The sequence below is a fragment of the Megascapheus bottae genome, chromosome 4 (genome assembly GCF_031878675.1).
Source record: "Megascapheus bottae isolate mThoBot1 chromosome 4, mThoBot2.hap1, whole genome shotgun sequence".
Taxonomy (NCBI): Eukaryota; Metazoa; Chordata; class Mammalia; order Rodentia; family Geomyidae; genus Megascapheus; species Megascapheus bottae.
Window position 1 is genome coordinate 4,008,815 of NC_143512.1, and position 25,583 is coordinate 4,034,397.

The 25,583-nt window shown below is 50.6% G+C and overlaps 1 protein-coding gene across 1 annotated transcript in view; it reads right to left on the bottom strand.

The window, feature by feature from the left end:
- The window catches only part of Ndst1 (N-deacetylase and N-sulfotransferase 1), a 68,043-nt gene extending 42,957 nt beyond the window's left edge, over nucleotides 1-25,086 (bottom strand). Inside the window, exon 1 of the mRNA XM_090331224.1 lies at nucleotides 24,983-25,086. The gene's annotated coding sequence lies outside the window, so the exon portion shown is untranslated. The remainder of the gene's footprint in view (nucleotides 1-24,982) is intronic.
- Between the last annotated feature and the right edge of the window lie 497 nt (nucleotides 25,087-25,583).

Sequence of the window (25,583 nt, forward strand, 5' to 3'; positions counted from 1 at the left end):
GAGTAAATTGGTAGCTTTGAGCTAAAGAGCTCAGGGACAGTGCCCATGCCCAGAGTTCAAAGCCCCATGACACACACACACACACACACACACACACACACACACACCCGCCACACACACAAAAATCATCTGAAAGCTGGGAGTTTAGCCTAGTGGTAGAGCGCTTACCTAGCATGCACAAAAACCCAGGTTCGATACATAGAAAAAGCTGGAAGTGGTACTGTGGCTCTAGCCCTGAGAAACCCAAGGACAGTTCTCAGGCCCTGAACTCAAGCCTAGGACTGGCAAAAAAAAAAAAAAAAAAAGTCATGTGAGCATCTGTGATCTCAGCTCTTGAGATACTGAGGCTGAGAATCAAGAATTCACAGCCAACCTGACCCTGTCTCAAAAAAGAAAAAAGGAAGCGAGAGGCCTGGCTTTAGCGATGGGAAGATTGCCCAAAGGATACCCCCCAAATCATCCAGCTGTAGATAACTTAGGAACATTGGAAAGCCTCAGGTGCAGTGGCTAGCAGCAAGGGAAAGTCAGGCAGCTGGGATGAATCAGAGCCAGAAAAAGGCCTGGAGGCATGTGGAGTCACGGAAACCCCCTAATCTCCTGGAGGCCTGGTGGGCAAACATGAGACCTGCTGAGACCAAGCAGGCCCACATGAAAGGGGCTGGTCCCTCCTGACTTGTGGGGGGGGGGGCCTCAGCACCACAAGAACCAACAGCAAGCACCTCGAGGCCTGGGGGCTTAGCACACACCACTGGAAGCCCAATTGCGAAAGTGGGCAAGGTCCAACTCCTCTAAAAATCAGAGGTAAGGGTAGAAAGAGAAAGCAAAGAGTACCAGTGTGACAGGCCGCAATTTGAAGCCAGCCTGGGCAGGAAAGCCTGTGAGACTCTTATCTCCAAATAACTATCAAAAAAGCCAGAAGTGAGGCTAAGATGTAGTTCAGTGGCAAAATGCTTGCCTAGTGCTAGCAAGTACAATGTCCTGGGTTCAATCCCTAGTACCAAAAACAAATATGCGTGTGTGTGTGTGTGTGTGTGTGTGTGTGTGTAAGCCAGAAGTAGAGCTGTGGCTCAAAGTGGCCTTGAGTGAAAAGCTCAAGGATGGTGTCTAGGCCCTGAGTTCAAGCCTCAGGGACAGGCACCAAAAACAAACAAACAAACAAAAACCAGCTCAGTGAGGAGACCAGTTTGCATGCTGGATTAGGCACTACCCAGAACCCTACCCAGGTTAGAAAAGCAAGTAAATACCATTACAGAAATCCTTCCTCCTCCTTCTCCTCTTCTTCCCTTTTCCTCTCCTCCCAATCCTCCTATTCCTTCTCCTCACCTGCAGCAAGTGCCTCGGGAGATTCAGAATATCTTACTCCACTCACAGCTTAGACCTAATCTTCCAAGATCTAAGGCAAGCACTGGTTGCAATGACTTACTTTGTGCACCTGTAAAATGGAACTGGGACAAATGATACTGTGGGCCTCAAGAGCCTCAGCGGGATGCTGATCTCCAGCACATCTGTTCACACTCGCTCACCTCACAATGCTTTTCTAACTGCTAGGCCTCATGGTAATTGGTTAATGGGGGCTAAGCTATTTGCTCAAACTCCCATTGGGAAACACTTCACTGAGCTCTGAATCAGCACCTCTCTTGCTCTTAATCCCCACATTCCATGGTATCAACCACTGGCATCCCCAAACCCACCAGGGCCTGGAAATGCCATTTGGGTCTTTGCACCTCCTACATGTTCAAGTATATAATGCTGGGACTAAGGTGTGAGGCAGCCAGGGACAGGTGGGAAGGGAAAGCCGTGTAGGCACAGGCGATTCTCAGACTGACCAGCCTGCAGCCACACCAGCTGCCCACCACTACAGTCACAAAGTCCCACCACTTACCAATTTTAATTGTTACGTTCTTACAAACCTTTCTCCCAGGCACTATTTGGGAATCACACGGCAGTTTCATAAAAGCTCAGGAGGGATTTCTTCCTCCATTCTTGGAAGAGATAAGTAGGTTCTCAGAGAGCTAGTGACTTTCCAGAAGGCACCGAGACACCATGTTTGAGAAATGCCTGAGGGTTGGGTCTTCCTAGTCATGGCAGGCCAGCTGGGCCTGATAGGCCAGCTCACCAGTGAGTGCTTTTCAGGGCTCACTCAGCAACACTGACACTTTGTGTCACCCAGTTAAGTGCTCCACCCCAGTCCTGCTTTCAGGAAGGTGGACGTTATACCCAGGGTCACAGGGCTTAGAAGGGGCACAGTTAGCATTCAAACCCAGGCTGAATGGCTCCTGAGCCCAGGACCTACACTTCAGCGATGACTGCTTTCTGGAGGCTTCACCACAAGCAGTGGCAGGAGGGGACGAGAGGCCAGACACATCAAGTAGTGTGTGTGCCTGGCAGGGCACGGCAAGATTACGATAATAGGAGGATAAACAAGTTCGTGAGGAGCCCACAAGAGGGAGGCTGTATAAACGTCTGGCAGTAAGCCAGGCGTCTGGGCAAGGGACACAAGAACAGAAGGAGGTGACAGATATAAGGAGGATGCCATGAGAGACCTTAGTCAAGTGCCTTGCTCTCTCGAGACCAGCTGTTAAGGAAAGCCCCTGGAATACCTCCAGAGCCCCCTCACTCCCTCTAAAGGCGCTTGGACCACGGGTGAACAATATCAAGCCATGCCCTGCCCAAAGCCCCAGAGACTCTAGATGTCCTTGGCTGCCCTGGCATAATGCAACTGCTATAGAGAGGCTTACAGAAGCACAGGGCTCAGCTGGCAGGCCCGGCACCAGTGAAGTATGGGTCTTGAGGGGGGCACATTCCATCCGTTCACATGCTGCCCTCTCCATGGCTCCACTGGAGACAGCACCACCCAGTCTGAGCCCAGACCAGAAGCTGAAGTCACATTCAAGTGCCCAGAGGAATGCCATGCCATACCGGTCCTACCCAGAATGCTACGTGCTTATTTTGGGTGGGTCCTGAGCCTGAACTCTGGGCCTGGGTTCTGTCTCTGAGCTCTTTGAGCCACATTGCCACTTACGGCTTTTTCTGTGAGTAAACTGGAGATAAGAGTCTCACAGACTTTCCTGTGATCCTCAGATCTCAGCCTCCTGAGTAACTAGGATAATAGGGATGGAGTGCCTAGTGTTTTCAATATCTTTTTTTTTTTTTGTATGTGCACTGGTCCTGGGGCGTGAAGTCATGGCCTTGGTACTGTAGGCCCTGAACTTTTTTGCTCAAGGCTAGTGCCTTACCATTTGAACCCCAACTCCATTCCTATGTTTTTGTTGCTGTTGTTTGTTTTTCAGATTTTTCTGTTCGTCATGGGGCTTGAACTCTGGGCCTGGGCGCTGTCCCTGAGCTCTTCAGCTCAAGGCTATCACCCTTCCCCTTGAGCCACAGTGCTACTTCCGGTTTTTCTAGCAGTTAATTGGAGACAAGTCTCACGGTCTTTAGTGCCCAGGCTGTGATTCTCAGATCTCAGCCTCCTGAGTACCTAGGATTACAGGTGTGAGCCACCACACCTGGCCTTCCAGCTTTTTCTATGTATGTGATACCGAGGAATCGAACCCAGGTCTTCGTGCATGCTAGGCAAGTACTCTACCTCTAGGCCAAACTCCCAGCCCATTCCTCTGGGCTTTTTTGTCTGTTTTTTTTAAGTAAGAGAAAACAATGGAAGGGGTGACACTTATCAAAATGCACTATACTCATAACCTGACTTGGGTGGAGAATTATAACCTCTTTGTACAAGTACTAATAATTTTTTTAAGTCAGAGTCTTGTCCAGACTGACCTCAAAATTCTTTTTTTTGGTCAGTTGTGGGACTTGAACTCTGGGCCTGGGTGTTGTCCCTGAAATCTCCAGCTCAAGGCTATCATCCTACCCCCTTGAGCCACACCGCTACTTCCTGGTCTCAAAATTCTGAACCCAAGCAATCCTCCCCCTCAGCTTCTTGAGTGCTGGGACTCAGGCATGTATCACAAGAACCCTGTGCTGGTAAGTCTCCTTGATGTCACCATCCCTCCAAGAGCCTCTCTGCCGTCTCCCTATAGCTAAGCACTGGGATGTACAGACAAGGTCTCTAGAGGCTGCCATGCCAAGTCACAGAGGATCCTTAGGGAGGGAAGCAGCAGGGATCCCCTAGGACCAGCCCTAGCCCTCAGCCCTCCTTCTCTAGAAGGTGGATAGGAACAGGGACTTGAGAGGATGACCCAGTCCTAATCTCTGTCCTCACAGCTTTCATCAAACCACTTGTAATCATGCTCACACTCAGTAACTTCCCATGCCTTCCACCACCCACCAAGCAAAGCCGCTGAACCTAATGGGCCGCAAAAGCCGTGGTTACTGATGCCCTCTGTGAACTGGGTGCCATGTGTCAGGGACATTTATTTATTTATTTTTGTCAGCCACGGGGCTTGAACTCAGGGCCTGAGACTATCCCTGAGCTCTTTAGCTCAAGACTAGAGCTCTACCACTTTGAGCCACAGCTACACTTGTTTTTCTGGTGGTCAACTGGAGATAAGAATCTCACTGACTTTCCTGCCTGGGTTGGCTTTGAACCCTGATCCCCAGCTTAGTCCTCTGAGTAGTTAGGATTACAGGCATGAGCCAGCAGCGCCCACTGCTGCCAGAGGCCTTTGATACATGCTTTCCTTACATTCCTCATTTAGCTGTCAAAGTAACCTGTGAAACAGGCATGATGAATGGCCCATTTTTCAGATGGCAAAGTTGAGCTCAGTGAGGTTTTGTCACTAGTCCAGTGGAGCTGACACTCATATGTGCCTGACTCCAAGCCCAGATTTCTTTTTTCTTAGAGTACTGGGGTTTGAAATGAGAGCTACCTTGTTAGGCAGGTGCTCTACCACTTGAGTCACACCTCTAGTCTTCTGTGCGTATTTTTTGATGGAGTCCCTGATTTATGGCCAGGCCAGCCTGGTCTTCAATCCTACTAATGCTCCCAGCATAACTAGGATGAAAGGTGTATGTTACTGTCTCAGCTTTTCATTGGTTGAGATGGGGTCTTATTAACTTTTCGTTCAAGCTGGTTTTCAAACTTCCTGTCCACCTAAGAAGCTGGGATTAGACAAGTAAGCCACCATGCCTAACAAGCCTAGATTTTTTTTTTTTTTTTTGCCAGTCATGGGGCTTGAACTCAGAGCCTGGGCACTGTCCTTCCTAAGCTTTCCCAAGGCAATCAGTCTACCACTCAAACCACAGCACCACTTCCAGCTTTTTCTGTGTACTGAGGAATCGAACCCAGGGCCTAGATTCTTCTTAACACTACGTTCTTCTAGCTCCACAGAACTCTGTGGCCAGCTCTGCCATGCACAAGACCGAGAGCTCTGTTGCCCCTGAGCCTGAGGCATCCAGTGTCCCCTTGGAGTTGTCCCGTGCCCTCCCCCAGGAGACAAGTAAGACAGAAACCCTTCAATCTCCACCACAACCATGAGTCTCCTCTATCAGGGAGGAAATGAAATGCAGGAGGAGGTTTGCAGCGAGGAAAGATTTGCACTCCCATAGTAGACTTTCAGAGTTGGGGATCCCACAGGGGCATGGAGAGCCCAGGATCCATCTCCATCAGCTGGTGTTGCTCCCTGACTAGCGACTGCAAACCCGCTTGTCAATAGCCCAGCCTTGTCTTTCAGTGACAAGGCTGTCCTTCCAGTTCCTCTAGTCAGACACCTGGCATCTAATCCTCACCCTGCCCCTGGTGCCCATCCCATCACACAGCTGTGTCCTCACTCATCTGGTCACCCTGCATTCCTCTAGCACTGTCCAGTCTCTTCTCCCTGTGGAGGTAAAGGCAGGCCAGTCCTCAGCCGCAGGCCAGGCAGCTTCCCCTCCACTCAGGCCCAAACAAAAGTCTTCCAATGGACAAGAAGCCCAAGCTGGGTTCCATCCCACATTCTCTGCCTAGTCACACAGCCTCCTTGCTGCCCCTCACCTCAAGGCCCTGGTGTGGCTGCTCTATCCTACAGCCAGGACTTGCAGCTTTTCCTTGCCTCTCTTCCACAGTCTGCAACCCCCTTCCCAGAGAAAACCATCCAACATGGCTCTCAAATCACACTAGCTATCCCCTACAACTTTTGATCTTCCGTCTTGCTCCCCAGCACAAATATTCACTTGCAGGCATACTGATTCCATCCCACAACTAGCAGGGAAGCCCTTAGTCCAACATAGGGGCATGGTCAGCTCTGTTCACCATTGTCACAGTTCCTAGAAAAAAGACTGGAGCAAAGTCAGTGTTTTGTTTTGTTTTTAAGTGTGTTGGATGAGGGATGAGGCACTCTTACTTCCCTCTTCCAAACCTACCTTTGCTCTCCCCTGAGGGCTGATAGGACACCCAAGCCAGCTAAAATCCCAAGGCTCCACACGATCAAGTTCAGACCAATCCCCAGTACTGTACAAGACAACCGACAAGCTCACGGCTTGAATTCGTGGTCAGGAGTGGAGCTGACCACACATCTGTCCCTGTCTGATCTCTCTACGGCTTCTGGTTCCTGACATGCAGGTGCCCAGAGGGCTTCTCTTCCCAGTCCACCATTGCTGCCCCATGCCTGCAGCAAGAGGAGGCAAAGGAAGGAGGCCAGGGCCACGCAGGCCCTTTTCCTGTTGTCAGCAGAAGGATGATAGAAGAAAGCTTTGTTCTTAGAAGAAGTTAATGCCAGTGCCAGGCGGAAGAGGGCATGGAGACTGCTGGCCTGTAGAATAAAGTTCAAGGAAAAACAAAGGAGGGGGGGGGTGCTTGAGAGGTCATTCACACACCCAACCAAGTCCATGCCTCGGGGTGGTTCTGCCCTCGCAGGCCCTGGCTTCCATGTCCTCACACACTGCCAATGATTGTCCCTTGGTGATCTGTATGTAGGAGAGCTGAGGACAGAGGAGCATGGCCTTGCCCAGGGTCAGAGTCTTGGATTCCGGTCCAGTTTTCCACACACTCATGCATGACAATGGTGAGTACCTCAGTTCACCCACATAAATGTCTTCTTCGGGCTTGCACTTGCCAGGCTTACGCCACAGAACCACACAGTGAGAGATCACAGCCTAGGACTGGGTCACTATTCCCCCAGGCCAAGTTCTCCTCTGATGCCACAGGAGTAGCACCTGCTTTCTGCAGCCCAGGTTTCTAGCCAGCCCCCTCTAGATCCAGGTACTCCTCTCCTGAGCTGGCACCTAAGGTACTGGGAACTCTCTCGGGCCTGGCTGAGGTAGGACAGGAACAGAGCCACACCAGTAGACATGACATGCCTGATGTGACCTGCTTTGTGTCCTGTGATAGCTGTGGTTAGCATAGCCACAATAATAGGAACTCAGCAAGCTGATAAAGAGAGTGAGAGACCCCTGAAGTAAGCCAAGGGTCCTCCCTACCATCCCAGGGCCCCAGAAACTAAGACATGGTCCTAAAGGTATGTATGGTGTAAAGGCCCCTGGTGTCTGGCTCTTCTGGGGAAGGAGAGGTGGTCTCTGGACTTCAATCTGGCCTAAAGAAACTAGAGGAAGGCCGGGAGTTTGGCCTAGTGGTAGAGTGCTTGCCTAGCCTGCATGAAGACCCAGGTTCGATTCCTTGGTACCACATATATAGAAAAAAGCTGGAGTGGTAAGGAGAATCAAGTGGTAGAGTGCTAGCCTAAGAAAGCTCAAGGACAGTGTTCAGGCCCTGAGTTCAGTCCCTAGGACTGGCAAAAAAAAAGAAAAAGAAAAAGAAAAACACCTGAATATTTGTATTATTGTGGCTCTGTTCAGAAAATCCAAATGATAGGATCAGCCAAGGTACAGAACCACAGATGAAAAAGATATGATGTATGAATACATGTGTATGTGCATTCATACACATTGATAGAATATTACCCTGTTATAAAGAAAAACGAAGTCATGTCATTTGCTGGAAAATGGATGAAATCAGAAGACATCAAATTAAGCAAGACAAGTCAAGCTCAAAAAACAAAAACAAAAACAAGAAATCGCTGGTGCCGGTGGCTTACGTCTGTAATCCTAATTACTCAGGAGGCTGAGATCTGAGGATCACAGTTCAACGCCAGCCCAGGCACTAAAGTCTGTGAAACTCTTTTCTCCAATTAACCACCAGAAAACTGGACTGGAAGTGAGGCTGTTGCTCAAGTGGTAGAGTGCTAGCCTTGCGCTTAAGAGTTCAGGAACAGAGCCCAGGCCCAGAGTTCAAGACCAGGAAAGCAAAGAAGAGAAAGAAAGAAAGAAAGAAAGAAAGAAAGAAAGAAAGAAAGAAAGAAAGAAAGAGAGAGAGAGAGAGAGAGAGAGAGAGAGAGAGAGAGAGAGAGAGAGAGAGAGAAAGAAAGACAGACAGACAGACAGGAGAGAGAAAGACAGACAGACAGACAAGAGAAGAGAGAGAGAAAGAAAGAAGGGAAGGAGGGAAGGAAGGAAGGAAGGAAGGAAGGAAGGAAGGAAGGTAGGTGATCGTGATTCAAAGCCAGTACAGGCAAGAAAACTCCAATGAAACTCTTATCTCCAATAAACTACTACTCAAAAATTTCAGAAGTGGCACTGTGGCTCAAATGGTGGAGTGCTCACCTTGAGCAAAAAAGCAGCTCAGGGCCAGTGCCCCCCATCCCAGTGTACAAGCCCCAGGACCAAAAACAAAACAAAACAAAAAAAAAAAAACAAGAAATATATATTTTTGCTCATCTATGGAAGCTAGAACTAAAAGACATATATATTCACAGACATGAACATATGTATTTATACCTGCATATATAATTATATACGCATAAACATAGAACATGTATACAGATAAAGGTCTAGGAGAAGGAAAAAGGGAAAAAGACATATAAAAGGTGAATAATTTTGAAATCCATTCTAACTATATATGCAAACAGCATAAAGAACTTCATGAAATCTATTCATCAATCAGGTGAGAAAGAAAAAAGAAGCAGATTCTGTTGGGAGGGGCGTTAGTGAGAATTGGGCTAAGGAGGGTGAAAGGATAGACTGTGGGAATAGACTGTCAGCAAGTATGAAAGCAGATCAATGAAACTTCTTCAAATTGTATTAGGAAGCAGGGAAGGGATGGAGTGACTGATTAAAATACATTATATTGGGACCAGGAGTTTGACCTAGTGGTAGAGTGCTTGCCTAGCATGCACCAAGAACTGGGTTCGATTCCTCATTACCACACTCATAGAAAAAGGCTGGAAGTGGTGCTGTGGCTCAAGTGGTAGAGCACTAGCCTTGAGAAAAGTCCAACGACAGTGCTCAGGCCCTGAGCTCAAGCCGCATGACTGGCAAAAAAAAATAAAAATTTAAAATGAAAAAAAAAACACATTATATACATGCATGGAAATGTCACAATGAAATTCAACCTTCTATGACTAATATATGTTCATTTTTAGAAAACTTGAATGGACAGACAGCTGGACAAGAATCTGGTAAGCGTAATTTACGGGGAGAAGCCTGGCACAGTAAACTAAATGCCAGCATGGATGTTTGCTCACCTGCACCCTCCTTCTTGCCCCAGGATTCACAAGTTAGCACCAAGTACTTCTGAGAACTGCTGAGCTCAGCTTGCTCCTTCTCAATCTCACCCAAGCCCCTGTGACCAGGCCAGCTGAAGGGGAAAGCTGGTATAAGTGCAGCAACACTATCTGGGCTCCTACCTGCCACTTAGACAGACTGAGTCTGTAGCTAATCCCCAGGAGATTATCTGGGGAGAGGATTGCAGGCCCTGGGCAGGCTGAGCGAGAGGTCTCTATACCACATGGAACCTTCACTCCTGGCAGGAACACACACTGCCATGCCTTCCTGCTACAAGAAGCACTTATTATGCTCCTGCTGCAGACACAATCCTAAACCTAAACACAATGCTTCAAGACACAGAACTGGTAACTCATGATTGTAATGCCAGCTACTTGAGAAGCCCAGTTCTGTGAATCACAGTTGAAGCCAGTCTAAGCAGAAGGCTGAGAGATTCTATCTCCAATTAACCAGAAAGAAAAAAAAATGTGTGTGGCTCAAGTGGTAGAGTGACAGCTATGGGTGAAAGAAGCTGATTAAGAGCACAAGGCCCTGACAAAACAGAATAAGGGGCAGGCAAGCAGTACACTACAAGCAAGAGAGGAAGTTATGTGCCTTAAGGACAAGACTGCAAACTCAGATACCTCAGGGACCCAGACATCCAGTAGCGGGCTGGAGACAAAAAAAGTGAAGTGCAGGGGCCAGGAGTTTGGCCTAGTGTTAAAAGTGCTTGCCTAGCATGCACTAAGACTTGGGTTCAATTCTTCAATGCCACATAAACTGAAAAAGGCCAGAAGTGGTGCTGTGACTCAAGTGGTAGAAATCTAGCCTTGAGAAAACCCAAGGGCAGTGGTCAGGCTCTGAGCCCAAGCTCAGGACTGGCCAAAAAAAAAAAAAAAAAAGCAAAGTGCATAAGTCTCACTGGCCACTGGAGAATGTAGGCCGAAGGTTTTTCAATATTCTGGCTTTGTAGTACAGCCAGAAGTCTGGATTTTTATGTAAAATCTGTTGGCAACCAGTTCAATATTGGACATGGACCAAACAAAAGCTGCCCATGGGGTAAAGGTGGCCTGCTAGTTTGTGACCTCTGTATTCTTAAAAGGTACAGAGGACACAGAATGGAGTTCTGCAGAAGCCCACTTTCAGCGTCTGAAGTCCCAGGGGAGGCTTCCAGGAGGAAGCGGCTCAGTGCTGGACAGCATGGATGGAGAGGAGGGGCTGGGTGCACAGGACAACCAGGGGCCCAAGCCACCTAAGCAGCCTGCCATTCTTTCCCTCCCCAAAGGAAGCACAGAAGCTTTAGCTCATCAGCTCTGTTCCCAGGTGACGGGAGGAGGGGCTCTCCGCCCAGCAAACCTCCAGACTAAATCAATAGGTGGCGGAATAGCAGGGGTCCGATTTCAGACCTGCAGCTTGAGGAAGCCAGCTAACTGCAGCTCTGCGGGGGAAGGGAAAGAAAGAGACAATGCAGGGATAAAATGAGGTTGAGGATCTTGTCCTGTCTGGCCAGTCTGGCTGTTACATAACCCTGCCACAGGACAAAGTCAGGGAGGGCCTGGGCAAGGAGTCTCAGAATGGAGAGGACGCCCCCTTCTGGTCTGCCCATGCTAATCTCTAATATATATATATATATATATATATATATATATATATATATATATATATATATATGAGCTGGGGAGGAGACTTAGACCCAAGGTAAGGCACTTGAAGATCACACCATAAATTAGTAGCAGGATGAACTCTTACTGAGTTTGTCCCAGGCACTAGGAGAAGCTCTTCACCTGCACAGTCTAAATTAAATATCCTTATTTTTTATTTTATACAAGGGGCAACTGAAGCAAAAAGTAACTTGTACAAGGTCATAAAGCTCCTAAGTGGAGAAGCTGGACTAAAACCTGGAAGCTGGCTTTTAAGCCACCACTCTGAACCACAGTGCTACAGGGCCCTGGGCTCCTTTCTGCCCTGCCACACAAGGCCACATATCTGTGAAGCCTCAGGTACCTGCGGCCCCTGCCTGCACCCCAGCTCGTCACAGGGATGCCCAGGCCCCTGCCGTCCTAGCAAAATGGATAGGATTCCTTCTGCAGAAAAACAATGTTCAAACTTTGGTGGTTCACAGCTGTAGTGCTAGCTTAAAGGCTAAGATCTGAGAATCATGGTTCAAAGCCAGCCCAGACAGAAAAGTCCATGACACTCTTATCTCCCAATTAAACACCAAAAAAAGCTGGAAGAGGAGCTATAGTTCAAGAGGTAAAGTAGTAGCCTTGAGCACAAAATCTCAGGGACAGCACCCAGGCTCTGAGTTCAAATCCCGGGACCAGCACACATACAAAGAATGTGCAGAAATAACTTCAGGGGCACAAAGGATACCCACTGCAAGATGGACATGGTAGTGGGGGGGACCCGGCGCAAGATGCAGGGGTCCAATTACAAAGTATTCTATAGAAATGAAGCACATGCTGGGGTGTGGTGGCTCACGCCTCTAAACCTAGCTACTCAGGAAGCTGAGATCGGAGGATCAAGGTTCAAAGCCAGCCCAGGCACAAAAGGACCTGAGACTCTTATCGCTAATTAACCTGTAGAAAATGGGAAGTGGGGCTTGGCTCAAGGGTAGGGCCTTGCGCTGAAGAGCTCAGGGACAACACCCAGGCTGAATACAAGCCCCAAGACCCACAAAAAAAGAAGGAGGAGGAGGAGAGGGGGAAGAGGAAAGAAAGAAAGAAAGAAAGAAAGAAAGAAAGAAAGAAAGAAAGAAAGAAAGAAAGAAAGAAAGAAAGAGGGAAAGAAAGAAAAGCAAGCAAGCACATATAGGAGGAGAAGGCACACCCAGGCCCTCTAGACCCCCTACAGACATGGAGCCCTTCATCCACAGACGTGGGCACTGCTTGGTGCAGGGCCTACTCATCCCTGAACGACTGGGAGAGCAGAATGAATCACAACACATGGCCTGTGCCTTGTACCCACTGGGTATGAGTCATAGCTCCCAGCTGCTGGGCAGACGGTGCACAGCTGGGTCTAGCATCTGGATGGGGGTGGCATTACCAGGCACTCTACCCCTTTTCCTACCACAAGGCCTGAGGCAGGATGTGTTAGGGAAAAAGAGGTCCAGTGAAGGCAACTCAGAAACACTTATTCAGAAACACAGAAGGACTATCAGGCCCAGCTGGCTGCATTAAGACCAGGCCTTATGCAACGTCTATAGAACAAGCATTTCCAACGGGTCCTGCTACAGCCACTGCCCATTCTCCAAGCCCTGTGGGTGAAAAGACGAAAGACCTCTTCCAAGGCCAAGAAAACCAGGGGTTCCAATCCCCAAGCCCTAAGTGACATCAGGCAGCCCCTCCCACTTCCCAGCCTCCCTATCCCCAACTGTAAGACGAGAAGACTTTCAGATGAAGTCCTGACCAGCTTCAAAGCCCTGAGTTCATAAACAATGCAACCTGACAACCTCCCAGGACCCTGGGGTCCTGCTTTCAGAGTTACATAAACATCCTTTAGAGAAACAAAAGTCAAACCTGCAGACATTACTTTTTTTTAATGGATCTCAAGAAGCCCTTTTTATAGTTCAGCTTCCCCCTTCCTACTTCCATTGTTCCAAATATCCTCTCAGGATCTAGAAAATGCATTTGGTTTCCGTCTGGCCTTCTTGATGTTCTTCCCTGTGGAAGCTCCCACACCCCTTCTTGGCAGCCTTTTCCCAGGGCACTTCCAATTTTGCTCCCTGCATCCCTCTAGGCCACCCTCAGGGCTACAGGTACCAGGGTGCCAAAGTAGGATGGGAACAGCTGTTTGGCAACAAACCATTCCCTGGGTGGAGTAGAGACAATACTGTGTTAGGGGCCGGGAATTTTGCCTAGTGGTTAAAGTGCTTGCCTAGCATGCATGAAGACCCGGGTTCGATTCCTCAGTACCACATACATAGAAAAAAGCCGGAAGTGGTGCTGAGGCTCAAGTGGTAGAGCTCTAGCCTTGAGAAAGTCCAAGGACAGTGCTCAGGCCCTGAGCAGTTCTGATACCCTGTGCAGCCTGGATGAGTCCCTGCTCCTGCCCGGGCACCAGTCCCCCAGTGGTGAGAAGAAGGGTTCTTCCACTGTCCGGGAAGCCTGGAAGTACCTTGGGGACATGGGGACATGTGTCCACTTGGGAGTTAGCCACTGAGTAGAATCTGGTCTTCACCATCCCACTTCTCCTGCCAGAACCAAAGGACAGGCACCTACTCTTATCTCCCTGACAGCTTGGAATCCAAACAGACAGTAAGAATGTCTGTTAGTGGAGGCCCCAGCATGGGCCACCCCAACACAATCAGCGCTTCCCCAAAGTCCAATTGATTCATTTGACAGAATATGTATGTGGAAATATCTTCAACAAACCATTCTCAGCTGTGCTACCCCCACCAGCCTTCTTCCAATGACATCATGCTTCTCAACACTTGTATGGGATTTTATACAATTCCTATCTCTAGCCCCATATGGCTTGCAGAATTGTTACAGGGATTACTGGAGAAGAGATGGTGTGGAAGTGCCTAGCAAGCACTGATAAGCCATCAATACATGTGAGTGGCAATTATGATTATCATTAAAACTACTGAGATGTTTAAACCTACTGGACTGCTGACAACTAAGGCCCTTTAGCCCTCTTAGCCCACATCTGGCCACTGCAATTACTTACACACACACACACACACACACACACTCACAAACATTCTCTAAGGAAAACCCACACTGCCCAACCTCTGTGCTGGCCTCAGACCCAGAACACAGCTGGCTTGTTCCTGTTATCCATCTTTATCACCCACAAGTGCGCACACACACACACACACACACACACACACACACACACACACACACACACACACACACACACACACACCGGCAACTCCTAGCTCCCCAGTACTGTCTTCCTCTGCACTGTCTCCTATCATCATGGTATTTCCAAGAGTAAGGGGCTCCTAATCCTAGAGCTCATGTGATTAGCATGTGGTTCAGGTCTCACTCAGACCTAAGTAGGCTCTAGGTAGGAAGTTGTGGCTCCTTCCAGATAGGACAGACAGAAACTGGGCTTTACTATGGGTCACCCCACAGTCTCTGCGGGTCTGATAGTGATGAAAATAGGAAAGCCCAAAGAAGAGACACACACTTTTCTGTGCCAGTAGATCTTATGCTTCCTGGCATAAGAATCACTTGAAGGATGTCTTAACCCCGACTACAGGACCCTTTCCTCTGAGAGCATCTGCCTCAGTAGGTTAGGGGAGGGCTATGATGACAGGTGTGAGCCACTGCTGCCTGGCTTAGTAATTTGCCCTTTTAACAAGTTCCCAGGGGCCGGGAGTTTGGCCTAGTGGTGGATTGCTTGCCTAGCATTTCCAAAGACCTGGGTTCGATTCCTTGGTACCACATACATAGAAAAAAGCCAGAAGTGGTGCTGAGGCTCAAGTGGTAGAGCTCTAGCCTTGAGGAAGTCCAAGGACAGTGCTCAGGCCCTGAGCTCAAGCCCAGGACTGGCAAAAAAAAAAAAAAAAACAGTTCCCAGGTGATGCTAGTGCTGCTAGTGTACAAGACAACTTTGAGACTCACTGGATTACCCTGTAAGTGAAGTAGGGGGAAGTTCTGTGAGCAGACAAAACTTTTAGTCCTACAAAGGCAGGAACGGGCTAGGCTCCCACGCTCACATGGTAAGCCTAGCTACTCAGGGGGCTGAGATCTCATGATCACAGTTTGAAGGGGGCGGGGGTAGAAGAATGGAAGTGGAGCTGAAGCTCAGTTAGCACGGCTCTAGCTTTGAGTGAACAAGCTTAAAGGACAATGAGTGCCAGGCCTTGTGTTCAAGCCCCAGTACCGGCACCAAAATAAAAACGGATGAACAAGGAGTGGTGCAGATGTGAAAAAGGAGAGCAAGCAGGCAGAGAGCACAGCATGAGTAAAAGGCCTGCTATGACAACACGCACGTCTCACCCAGTCTTTGCCTGGGCAGGTAGCGAGCTATGTGTAAGCAAAGCTGGTGGTGCAAACCAAAGGTGTCTACTGCTAAGCAATGAGGCCAACAAACCATCTACCACCACCTGGGGACCTGCCCAGACAAGCCAATCCTTGGCCAGCTTGGAAATGCTGATGATCCAAGCCCTCCCTTGTGGAGCCAGACCTCCAGGTCTGAGCAAGACCTGAACCACATGCTAATCACATGAGCTCCAGGATTCTGTTCCTACTTCCAGAAAAATAGAGAGCTTGCTCACTGCAGACACATGCCCTGCCTGCTGTGATAGTTTTGTTATTCCTTCCTTACACTAAGTTGAAGCCCTTCTCTCCTGAACCAGCTCCCCACTGAATCTGTTTCATGGGACAAGGAACTGGCCAGAGAAGCCCCAGAAATCAGCAAACCTAGCAGTGATCCCTGAATCCAAACTTCTCCAGGCTCAGCAGCGCCTCCATCTAAGCATTTGCTGCCCCATGGATGAAAGGGGATGCTATTTCCCACTGCTGTGGGATCAACTGAGCGTCTTAAGATTAACAGTACCAACCACATTAATTCGAACTGTTACAGGTTCTTACCTGTAAGAATCTTCATTGTAAGGCTGGGTGCAGTGGCTCACACCTATAATCCTGGCTACTCAGGAGGCTGAGATCTGAGAACCACAGTTCAAAGCCAGCCAGGGCACTAAAGAATATGAGATTCTTATCTTCAATTAATCACTAAAAAATGGGAAGTAGGGCTGTGGCTCAAGGGGTAGGATGGTAGCCTTGAGCTGAAGAGCTCAGGGACAGGGCCATGGCCCAGAATTCAAGTCCCATGAGACCCACAGGAAAAAAAAAATCTTCCTTGTATTTCTTTCTAAAGGTTTGAGTTCAACTATCCCTTTTGTAGATAATGAAGAGCTCAATCCTTGCCCCAAGTCACACAAACAGGATGTTCCACAGGGATGTGACCCAGTCTGCATGGCTCTTGGCCTCACTTCCTATCTTGACTCTGTTTGCATCTCCTAGTCACCATCTCAAGATCAAAACCATGCTGCATCCCCTGCTACCATCCACTCTGTCTTCCCAGGGCACAGGGAGGCTGGGCAGGAGGTCTCATGTGAGAAGGAGGTGGGTCCCGGGTCTCAGGGATAGCCCTAGGGCCACCAGGCAACTCACCTGACATGAGTCTCAAGGCAGAAAGACAGTGAAGCCTGTGAACTTGAGCATCCCTTTTTAAATTTATTTTTGAATTGGTATACATTACTATTACAAGGGAGATTGGTGTGATAGCTTCAAAGATGTGTACAATGTACTTGGAGCAAGTTCAGCTCCCTATAAAATACTCCTTTTTCAGTTTTTGGTGGATTTCCTTATGCTAGCTTTTGTTTTGTTTTGTGCCTGTACCAGGGCTTGAACTCGGAGCATGGGTACTGCCCTTTCGCTTTGTCAATCATGGCTGGCACTTTTATCACTTGGGCCAACACCTTCATCTCTGGCTTTCTAGTGGCTAACTGAGGCTCAGAAACTCTCTAGCCTAGGCTGACTTCAAACCACAATGCTCAGCTTCCTTTGTAACTAGGACTAAAGATGGAGCCATTGGTGTCCTACCTAGTTCTGTTCTTTGAGACAGGAGCCCATGATATAGCCCAGACTTCCCTTGAACTCTTGGGTCTCAACCTCCTGAGTGCTGGGATTACAGGCATGCACCTCCACACTCAGCTTGAATTTGAGCATTCTAACCTGGATGACAGAGTGAAGGGAGAGAGGGCATAACAATGGGAGGAAATGCTGCCAGCCTTCCTGGATGAAGGCTGTGGTTCTCGATTACCATACAACTGCTCTATCTATCCAGGCCTCCGTTTACTCATCTATACAAGTCTCCGCCAACCACTAAGCATAACGTGCAGAATCTACCCTCTCCCCACAGATTCTGGGGGGTCTCTCCTCCTTTGCTAAATGAACAGATGGCTCCCATCTGTACACAAGGAAAACTAGCTCTTTTTTTTTTTTTTTTGGCCAGTCGTGGGGCTTGACCTCAGAGCCTGACCACTGTCCTTGGGCTTTCTCAAGGCTAGAGCTCTACTACTTGAGCCACAGCACCATTTCCAGCTTTGTCTATGTATGTGGTACTCAGGAATCGAAGCCTGGTCTTCATGCATGCTAGGCAAGCACTCTACCACTAAGCCAAACTCCCGGCCCACCTTTGGGCACTTTATTCAAGGCTAGTGCTCTGCCACTTGAGCCACAGTGCCACTTCTGGCTTTTTCTGTGTATGTAGTACCAAGGAATCAAACCCAGGGCTTCATGAATGCTAGGCAAGCATTCTACCACTAGGTCATGCTTTTGGCCCCAAAACTAGCTCCTTTGAACTGTTTGTATCTACTGAATTCTTAGTGTCAAGTACTGAGTTACTCAATCTCTCTTCCAAAACAGGTCTGTTATTATTCTTATTTTGCGGCTGAGGAAGCCGATGACCAGGGAGATTTAGGTATTTTGCCCTTATAACATAGCTCATAGCGCTCACAGTTGGGCACCGCTCATAGTTGGACACTGATGTCTTACGCCTGTAATCCTATCAGAGTCTGAGATCTAAGGATTGAGGTTCAATGCCAGTCCAGAGAGGAAAATACATGAAATCCTTTTCTCCAATTAACTACCAAAAAGCTAGAAGCGAATCTGTGGCTCAAGTGGTAGAGTGGTATCCTTGAGCAAAAGAAGCCAGGGCTGGCACCAAAACAATAAAAACAAAAATAAACCCACAGCTCATGTTTAGAGATGGGATTTGAACTCAGGACACTAGCCTCTACTCTGCAGTGTTGCTCATCCTTCTAGTAATGGGCTGCAGGCAGTCCTTATCTCTGTCCTACAGATCATAGAGATGAGATATTCCCTTAAGGCAGGAATGCAAGGGCCCCTGGAGACTGGAAAAACAGCAAAGAAAGCAGCAGCAGCGAAAGCAGCAGCGCAAGATCTGGAAAACTGGGAATGAAAAAAGTGACACCGAAGCACTGACCAGAGTGTGACTGATGGAGAGGCCTGGGCATGGCGAGGGAAAGGGAAAGAGGCAGGCAGTAGCTCGGTACTTCAGACAGCTGGGCCATCTCTCATATCTTCCTTTCAAATAAATGAGTGCTCCTTCACCAAGCATTTTAAAATTTACATTAACTCAATTTATATCGAACAATGAGATGGCAAAATAACACAGAGTCTCTTGCACTAGAAAAGAACTTTGATAGCAGACTGACTGTAGCCCAGAGGCCATATGATCCAGCACCTAATCTTCCAAACTCCAAGATCTAGGATGGGCAGAGCTTTGAAACTGTCCCCCACGCAGGAGAAAACGCTTGCTGAAGACTAAGGCTCTCCTCCAACTTCTACAGCAGAGAAGAGGAACAAATCTGCTGTCCACTCCATCTTTCTCTCCTCGCTGCCTGCTGGATACCTATAATCCTAGCTACCTAGGATTGGGGCTCAAAGCCAGCCTGAAAGTTTGTGAGACTTCTGTTTTTTTGGCCAGCGTTAAGTACCATAACTGAGATTCTTTTGCTCACTACCACGTGAGCCACAGTACCACTTCCAGCTTTTTCCGAGTAGTTTATTGGAGATAAGCATCTCATGGACTTTTCTGCCCAGGCTGGCTTCGAATGGTGATCCTCAGATCTCAGCCTCCTGAGTAACTAAGATTATAGACATGAACCACCAGCACTCGGCTTGTGAGACTCTTTATCTCCAATTAATCTCCAAAAGGCTGGAAGTACAGTTGTGGCTCAAGTGGTAGAATGCCAGCTTTGAGAGAAAAAGCCAAGGGACAGTACTAGTTCAAACTCCAGTAATGGTACAAAAAACAAAAACCTTTCCCCCCAGCCCCTACAGGCCTTATGTGACTACAGTTTAGACCAGAGAGACCGGCCCTTTTCACCCACAGGGAAAAGCAAGCAGAAGGTTCAAGTCCTCTGTGAAACTCAGCCCTCTACAGCCCTGGCTCCAGCCACCTCTCCAGACTTTCTGAGGGGAAAGGCTGAGTGCACTGTAAGCATGGCCCTTCAGGCAGAGTGGGATCTGCAGAGCAAGTAGGTAGGGAACTTTCTGAGACATGCAGGAAGAGTGGCTCCCCAAGCTATGAGAAAAGCAGGGCCTGGACACACACCAAGCATTACCCAGGTGCTGAGATTCTTGGGTAAAAGGGGAAACAAGAGCAGTCACCCAGGCCAAACTCTGCTGGTCATTCCTCTCATCTCTAGGCATACCACTAACTAACTGGGGGGCCTGGCCTACTCCCAGGCAGCACAGTCCCAAGTTAGCTTTCCTGGAGTTGTCACCTTTGATGCTAGCTCTACCCGCCAAACCCCCACCATGTGCCAGGCATTGGTGGTTCACACCTGTCTGGCTACTCAGGAGGCCATGAGACTCTTTATCTCCAATAAATCACACACACACACACACACACACACACACACACACACACACACGCAGAAGTGGAGCTGTGCACTGTGCCAATGGCTCATACCTGTAATACTAGCTACTCAGGAGGCTGAGATCTGAGGTTCAAAGCTGCTCAGGCACTAAAGTCCATAAGACTCTTATCTCCAACTAACCACTAGAAAACTGGAAGTGGCGCCGTAGCTCAAGTATAGGAGCAGTAGCCTTGAGCTGAAGAGCTCAGAGACACCTCCCAGGCCCAGTGTTCAAGCCCCACAACCAACAACAACAAACACGATGGGTGACTCATGCCTGTAGGTGGCTCATACCTGTAATCCTAGCTACTCAGGAGACTGAGATCTGAGGATTAAGGTTCAAAACCAACCAGGGCACAAAAAGACCCAAGACACTTATTTATCTCCAATTAACCTCCAGAAATGGGAAGTGGGGCTTGGCTCAAGGGTAGAGTGGTAGCTTTGAGCTGTAGAGCTCAGGGACAACACCCAGACCCAGAGGTAGGGCAGTAGCCTTGAGCTGAAGAGCTCAGGGACAGCACCCAGGTTAAGTTCAAGCCCCATGATCCCCACCCCACCCGCGCAAAAAAAAATTGGAGCTGTGGCTCAAGTGGTAGAGGGCCAACCTTGAGAGAACTCAGCACCCAGGCCCTGAATTCAAACCCAAGTACATACATATGCATATGCATGCACATGCACACACACCTTAGTGAACCAGCTACAAAGTTCTCATCCTTCCCATCAGTCCCAGTGTGTGATCCAGCCCTGCTGAATCCAAGAAAGTAGCTTCTCTAGACTGCTGGCTTTGTCACCATCCTTGTCTAAAGGACCCTGTGGAAAGCAATACAAGGGCACAAAGGGATCCAGCTGTGGGTTCAAATTCCAGCTCTGCAAGTGATTACACCCCTCGAGCCTCCACTTCCCCATCTGAAAATAGGGCAGGGGTGGGGTTGCCAGCAGCAGCTACTTTGGCCGGTATTGTGAGATTTCAATAGGGTGTCTGTAAAGAGCCTGGCACAGTGCCTGACACAAGGCCTAGGAACAGGCTTCAACTCAAATAGCCGCTTACAACCCTCTGTCCTCTCTGCAGGCTACAGAATAAAACCCAAACTGCAGCAGCGTGCTGTAGGTTCCCCATAATACAGTCTTGTCCCAGTTTGGCCCCTCCCATAGCCCACGTCTCATAAACATCCCCCCCTCCAGGAAACCTTGGGGACAGCAACAACAGAAGGCGCTTCCTTCCACTGACCTGCCACAGCTCTCCATCACTGGCCACAGCTCACATCCTGCCCGAAGGCCCTCACTTGGATCCTTGTCTTCCCTTCCCTGCCAGACCAGGAGGCTCTTCAGCCAAACCCCAACAGTATCTCACCCCATTTTATGTCCCTTGTCACCCAGGCACAGACATTTTCCATACTCATTTAACAAATAACCCAAACATTCCACTTCGGGCAAAGCATGTCAAAGCCCTCCAAACAGTCCAGATATTTCAAGCCATACTCAAACCGAATTCCAATCCAGCAGACGTCTGCCCAAGCTCTAGAGACTTGCAGAACTGGCTTTGGTCCCAAAGCATAAACACGTGGCCCAAAGCTCAACCAAGCAGGACCTGAGCCCAGGATAGCGAGAGCTTTGGGCTGCTGAGCCCTGTTTCTAAGTTTCTCAGACGCAGAGTGGGTCCATTAGTTCCTGGCCCAACCCCAGTATGTGATTTGTCATTCTTGACCCTTTCCTCAATTGAAAAATCACACAACTGTCTCTCACACACCCCATGTGACAGGAGGTTCGCTAGGCATCTTCTCCTGCTTGCTGGCTCTTCCTTAACCTGTTCATTCTTCCACAGGCCTCTCCCCTGGCTCTGCTCACAAGGATAAAGTAAGAGGCTGGGAATGTGGCCTAATGGTAGAGTGCTTGCCCAGCATGCATGAAGCCTGGGTTAAATTCCTCAGTACCACATACACAGAAAAAGCGGGAAGCGGCTCTGTGGCTCATGTGCTAACCTTGAACAAAGAAGTTCAGGGACAGTGCCCAAGCCTTGAGTTCAAGCCCCAGGACTAGCCATAAAAAGGGATAAAGTGACCTCAGGACCCCTTTTCACCCTTTCAGCCCCTTTATCCCTCACATCTCTCAATATCCAGCTAAACAGTAGAATTTCTATTCTTCATCCTAAAGCTGACAGTGGTATCAGCCCAGGAGGGTTCCGTATACCCAAAACTGAACTGGGCTGCATGTGTGTGTGCGCAGACTTTCCACCTCCAAACATGTGGTCCACTATCTGCCCCACCCATCACACGCCCCTCAAGCCCTAGGTTTGAAAATGCCATTCATTAAACAGCAATTTGGGAAGTGTGCTGTAGCTCAAGGTGGCAGAGTGCTAGCCTTCAGCAGAAAAGCTCGGGGACAGCGCCCCAGCCATAAATTCAAAAAACAAACTAACAAACCAAAAAAAAAAACCTGTAATCTTAGCTACTCAGGAGGCTAAGATCTGAGGATCAAGGTTCAAAGCCAGCCCCCAGCCCGGGCACAAAAGGACCTTTCCTCCAATTAACCTCCAGAAAACGAGAAGTGGGGGGCCAGGAGTTTGGCCTAGTGGTTAAAGTGCTTGCCTAGCATGCATGAAGACCCGGGTTCGATTCCTGGGTACCACATATAGAAAAAAGCCAGAAGTGGTGCTGAGGCTCAAGTGATAGAGCTCTAGCCTTGAGAAAGTCCAAGGACAGTGCTCAGGCCCTGAGCTCAAGCCAGGACTGGCCAAAAAAAAAAAAAAGAAAAGGAGAAGTGGGACTTGACTCAAGGGTAGGGTGGTGGCCTTGAGCTGAAGAGCTCACTGACACCGCCCAGACTGAGTTCAAGCCCCATGACCCATAAAAAAAAAGTCTGAGCTGGGTCAGGGGTGTGGCCTAGTGACACAGTGCTTGCCTAGCATACACGAAGCCCTGGAACCACATACACAGAAAAAGCTGGAAGTGTCGCTGTGGCTCAACTGGCAGAGTGCTAGCCTTAAGCAAAAAGTATAGCCTTGAGCTGAAGAGCTCTGTGACAATGCCCAGGCCCAGGGGTAGGGCAGTAGCCTTGAGCTGGGATAGCACCCAGGCTGAGTTCAAGCCCCAGGACTGGCCAAAAAGAGTCTGAGCTACCCTACCAATTCCCTCCTGGGCTATCTCCAGTACTGTTCTGGCGATGCTCAGAAACTTTGAACATACATATTTCCCCCAGAATGCTGGGATTCCAACACTGACTCAAGGTCCAGCCCTGCTATTAGCCTCACAAAATTTTGGGGGGAGAACTTTGAAATCCAGCTTTTGCTTAGCTGAAAGCCCTGGGGCCAAGTCACCCAAGAAAGAGCACATTTGGGCTAGGTTTCTATCCGCCTAAGAGCTCCACCACTGGGCCCTACCTCTGCCCCCTGCTGATGGGAAAGTCACCTAAGTCTAAATGCAGATGAAAGGCTCCCCTGTCCCCTGGGTGCTGGGGAGAGGCCTGTTGACAAGGCCACCAGCTGTCCCCAGCCGCAGAGGCAAGCTCCTCCCTGCACCACCCACACTGGAAGAGCATTCCCGCTGGCCACCGGGCCAGCACAACTTGGACCATCATGAAGCCCCAAAGCCAGGCTCCATCTGACCGCCCTGCTGCTCCAGCTGTCCACATTAACAAGAGCCAGGACACACGATCTCACCCAGGCAAGTGCCAGGCAAAAAGGAGCCTCACCTGGGGTAAGGGTGATGGGGAAGGGAAGCAGGAATCCACACAACTGAAACCATGGGCCCTGTTCTAGGGAGACCTCAGGATGAAATTCTGGGCTGGGGAGTCAAACCCCAGCTCCACCACTCTGTACCTCTGTGCCTCAGTTTCCCTCGGTAAATGTAGCTTAAGAGTGATGTGGGGAATTAAGATAGCATAGGCATAGCAATTAACGAGCCCAGGGCCTGGCATATAGTAAACCTGAAATAAATACTTGTTGAATATCAGCATATGAACATTTACTGAGGGACCATGGTCTTATTCCTTCCTCTCTGACAGAGATTTTATTTTTCCCATTTCACAAGTTAAGACAAACTCAGGTTAGGGTAAGGTAAGGAACCAACTCAAGGTCACACAGCTGGGAAGTGACAAACACCTCAGTCTGTCTGACCTTCTAACCAGAGGACAGTAAATACTGCCCCAGAACGTTCTCTCCAGGGAACAACGTGTGTGTGTGTGTGTGTGTGTGTGTGTGTGTTGGGGGGGGGGGAGTCCGATGACCCCCGGCTTGGCAAAGGTTCCTGGCTCCAAAGAGCCAGGTGGAGAGCCCCCGCGTCCTACAGGCGTCCCCTCCTGTCGCCGGTCCCAAGGCATTAAAGAGCAGCATTGAAAGGGGAGTGCTGGCCCTCGAGAGCCAGGGGGAGGAGGGGAGCCAAAGACCAGGCCGCTGGGAGCCGGGAGAAAACCGGTCGGGCTGCCTGCCCCTTCCCGGAGCCGGGACCCGGCCTCGCACCCCCTCCCTCGCCAGACAAAAGTTTCCCCTGTTCGGGCGCGAGGAGGGGGAGGGGGCATTCCTCGTGAGTGACATTATCCGTGACCTGCGGCCGCCGCCTGCCCTCGCCCGCACCCCGGCCGGCCTGGGGCCTCCACGCGGCCCCCCACCCCTTTGTCCCCCCCACCCGCCCGCCCGGCGCCCGCCCGAACCAAACTTGCGCCGCCGGCCGCTCGGGCCCCGCGCGGCCTGCACGCCGGCTCCGGCTCCGCGGGCTGGGCGGCCGGGAGACGAAGCCAGTCCCGGTCCCCGCCGGCCTCCTACCTGCCGCGGCCGGGGCGCCGCCGGGGAGCGAGGTTCCGGACGCCGGGGTCCTCCCCGCCGCTGGCAGGGGTGCGTGGAGCCGCCGGCCTCTGGCCCGGGCCGGGGTTAACCCCTCCGCGGCCGCCTCCACCGCTCCCACCCCCGCGCCGCGGCGGCGCCGCCGCCCCACGCCGGTGCCCAGCCCTCGGGCCCCGGGCTCCGCGCCCCGCGGCGAGCAGGGGTCCTCCGGAGGATGCAAGTTGGGGCACTGCCGGGCCGCTCGGGCTCGCGGAGCAGAGGGGCGGACCCGCCTGCCAGGGTCTCCCCCACCCCCAGCCCGCCTCCCTTCACCCCTCCGGCCCCGCGCCTACCTCCCCGCTCCGCGGCCGCGGCGAGCGGTTGCGCCCCGGCGAGGGCGCGTGAGTGCGGGCCGAGGACGCGCGGCGAGGCCGGCCGGGCGGGCGTGCGGCGAGCGCCCTGGGGCGGGGGCCGGGGCGGGACCCGGCGCTGCTATCGGGGCTGGATTTCTCGGCTTCCACCCGGATTCTCTCTCGGCTCTCCCGGCCGATTCGGTGCCGCTCGGCGACCACGTGACGCGCTGCCTTTGACCCCGGCCTCGGAGCGGGTAGGGGGCGGGGGCCGTGGGGGTGTCGGACGCGGGACCCGCGCGGGGCGGGCGGGCGGGCGGCCGCGGCGGGGCCTCCGGGGCGGTGACCCCGCGCACACACCGAAACAAAGCCCGGAGGAGACCAACAAGTTATCCGGGGTCAGGGGAGGAACGGCGCTAGGGGTCGGAGAGGCGGCAGGGGAAAGAGGGAGACAAAGACGCGCGCCGCCGCGGCCCCGGGCGTCCCGGCCGGGCCCCCACCACAGGTCCCAGCCACAGTGACCCCTCTTGGGCAGGACCTTCTCCCACCTCCCCCACTTGCCGGCCCTCCCAGGAAAACCCTTTTCCTCTTCCGCGATCAGCCG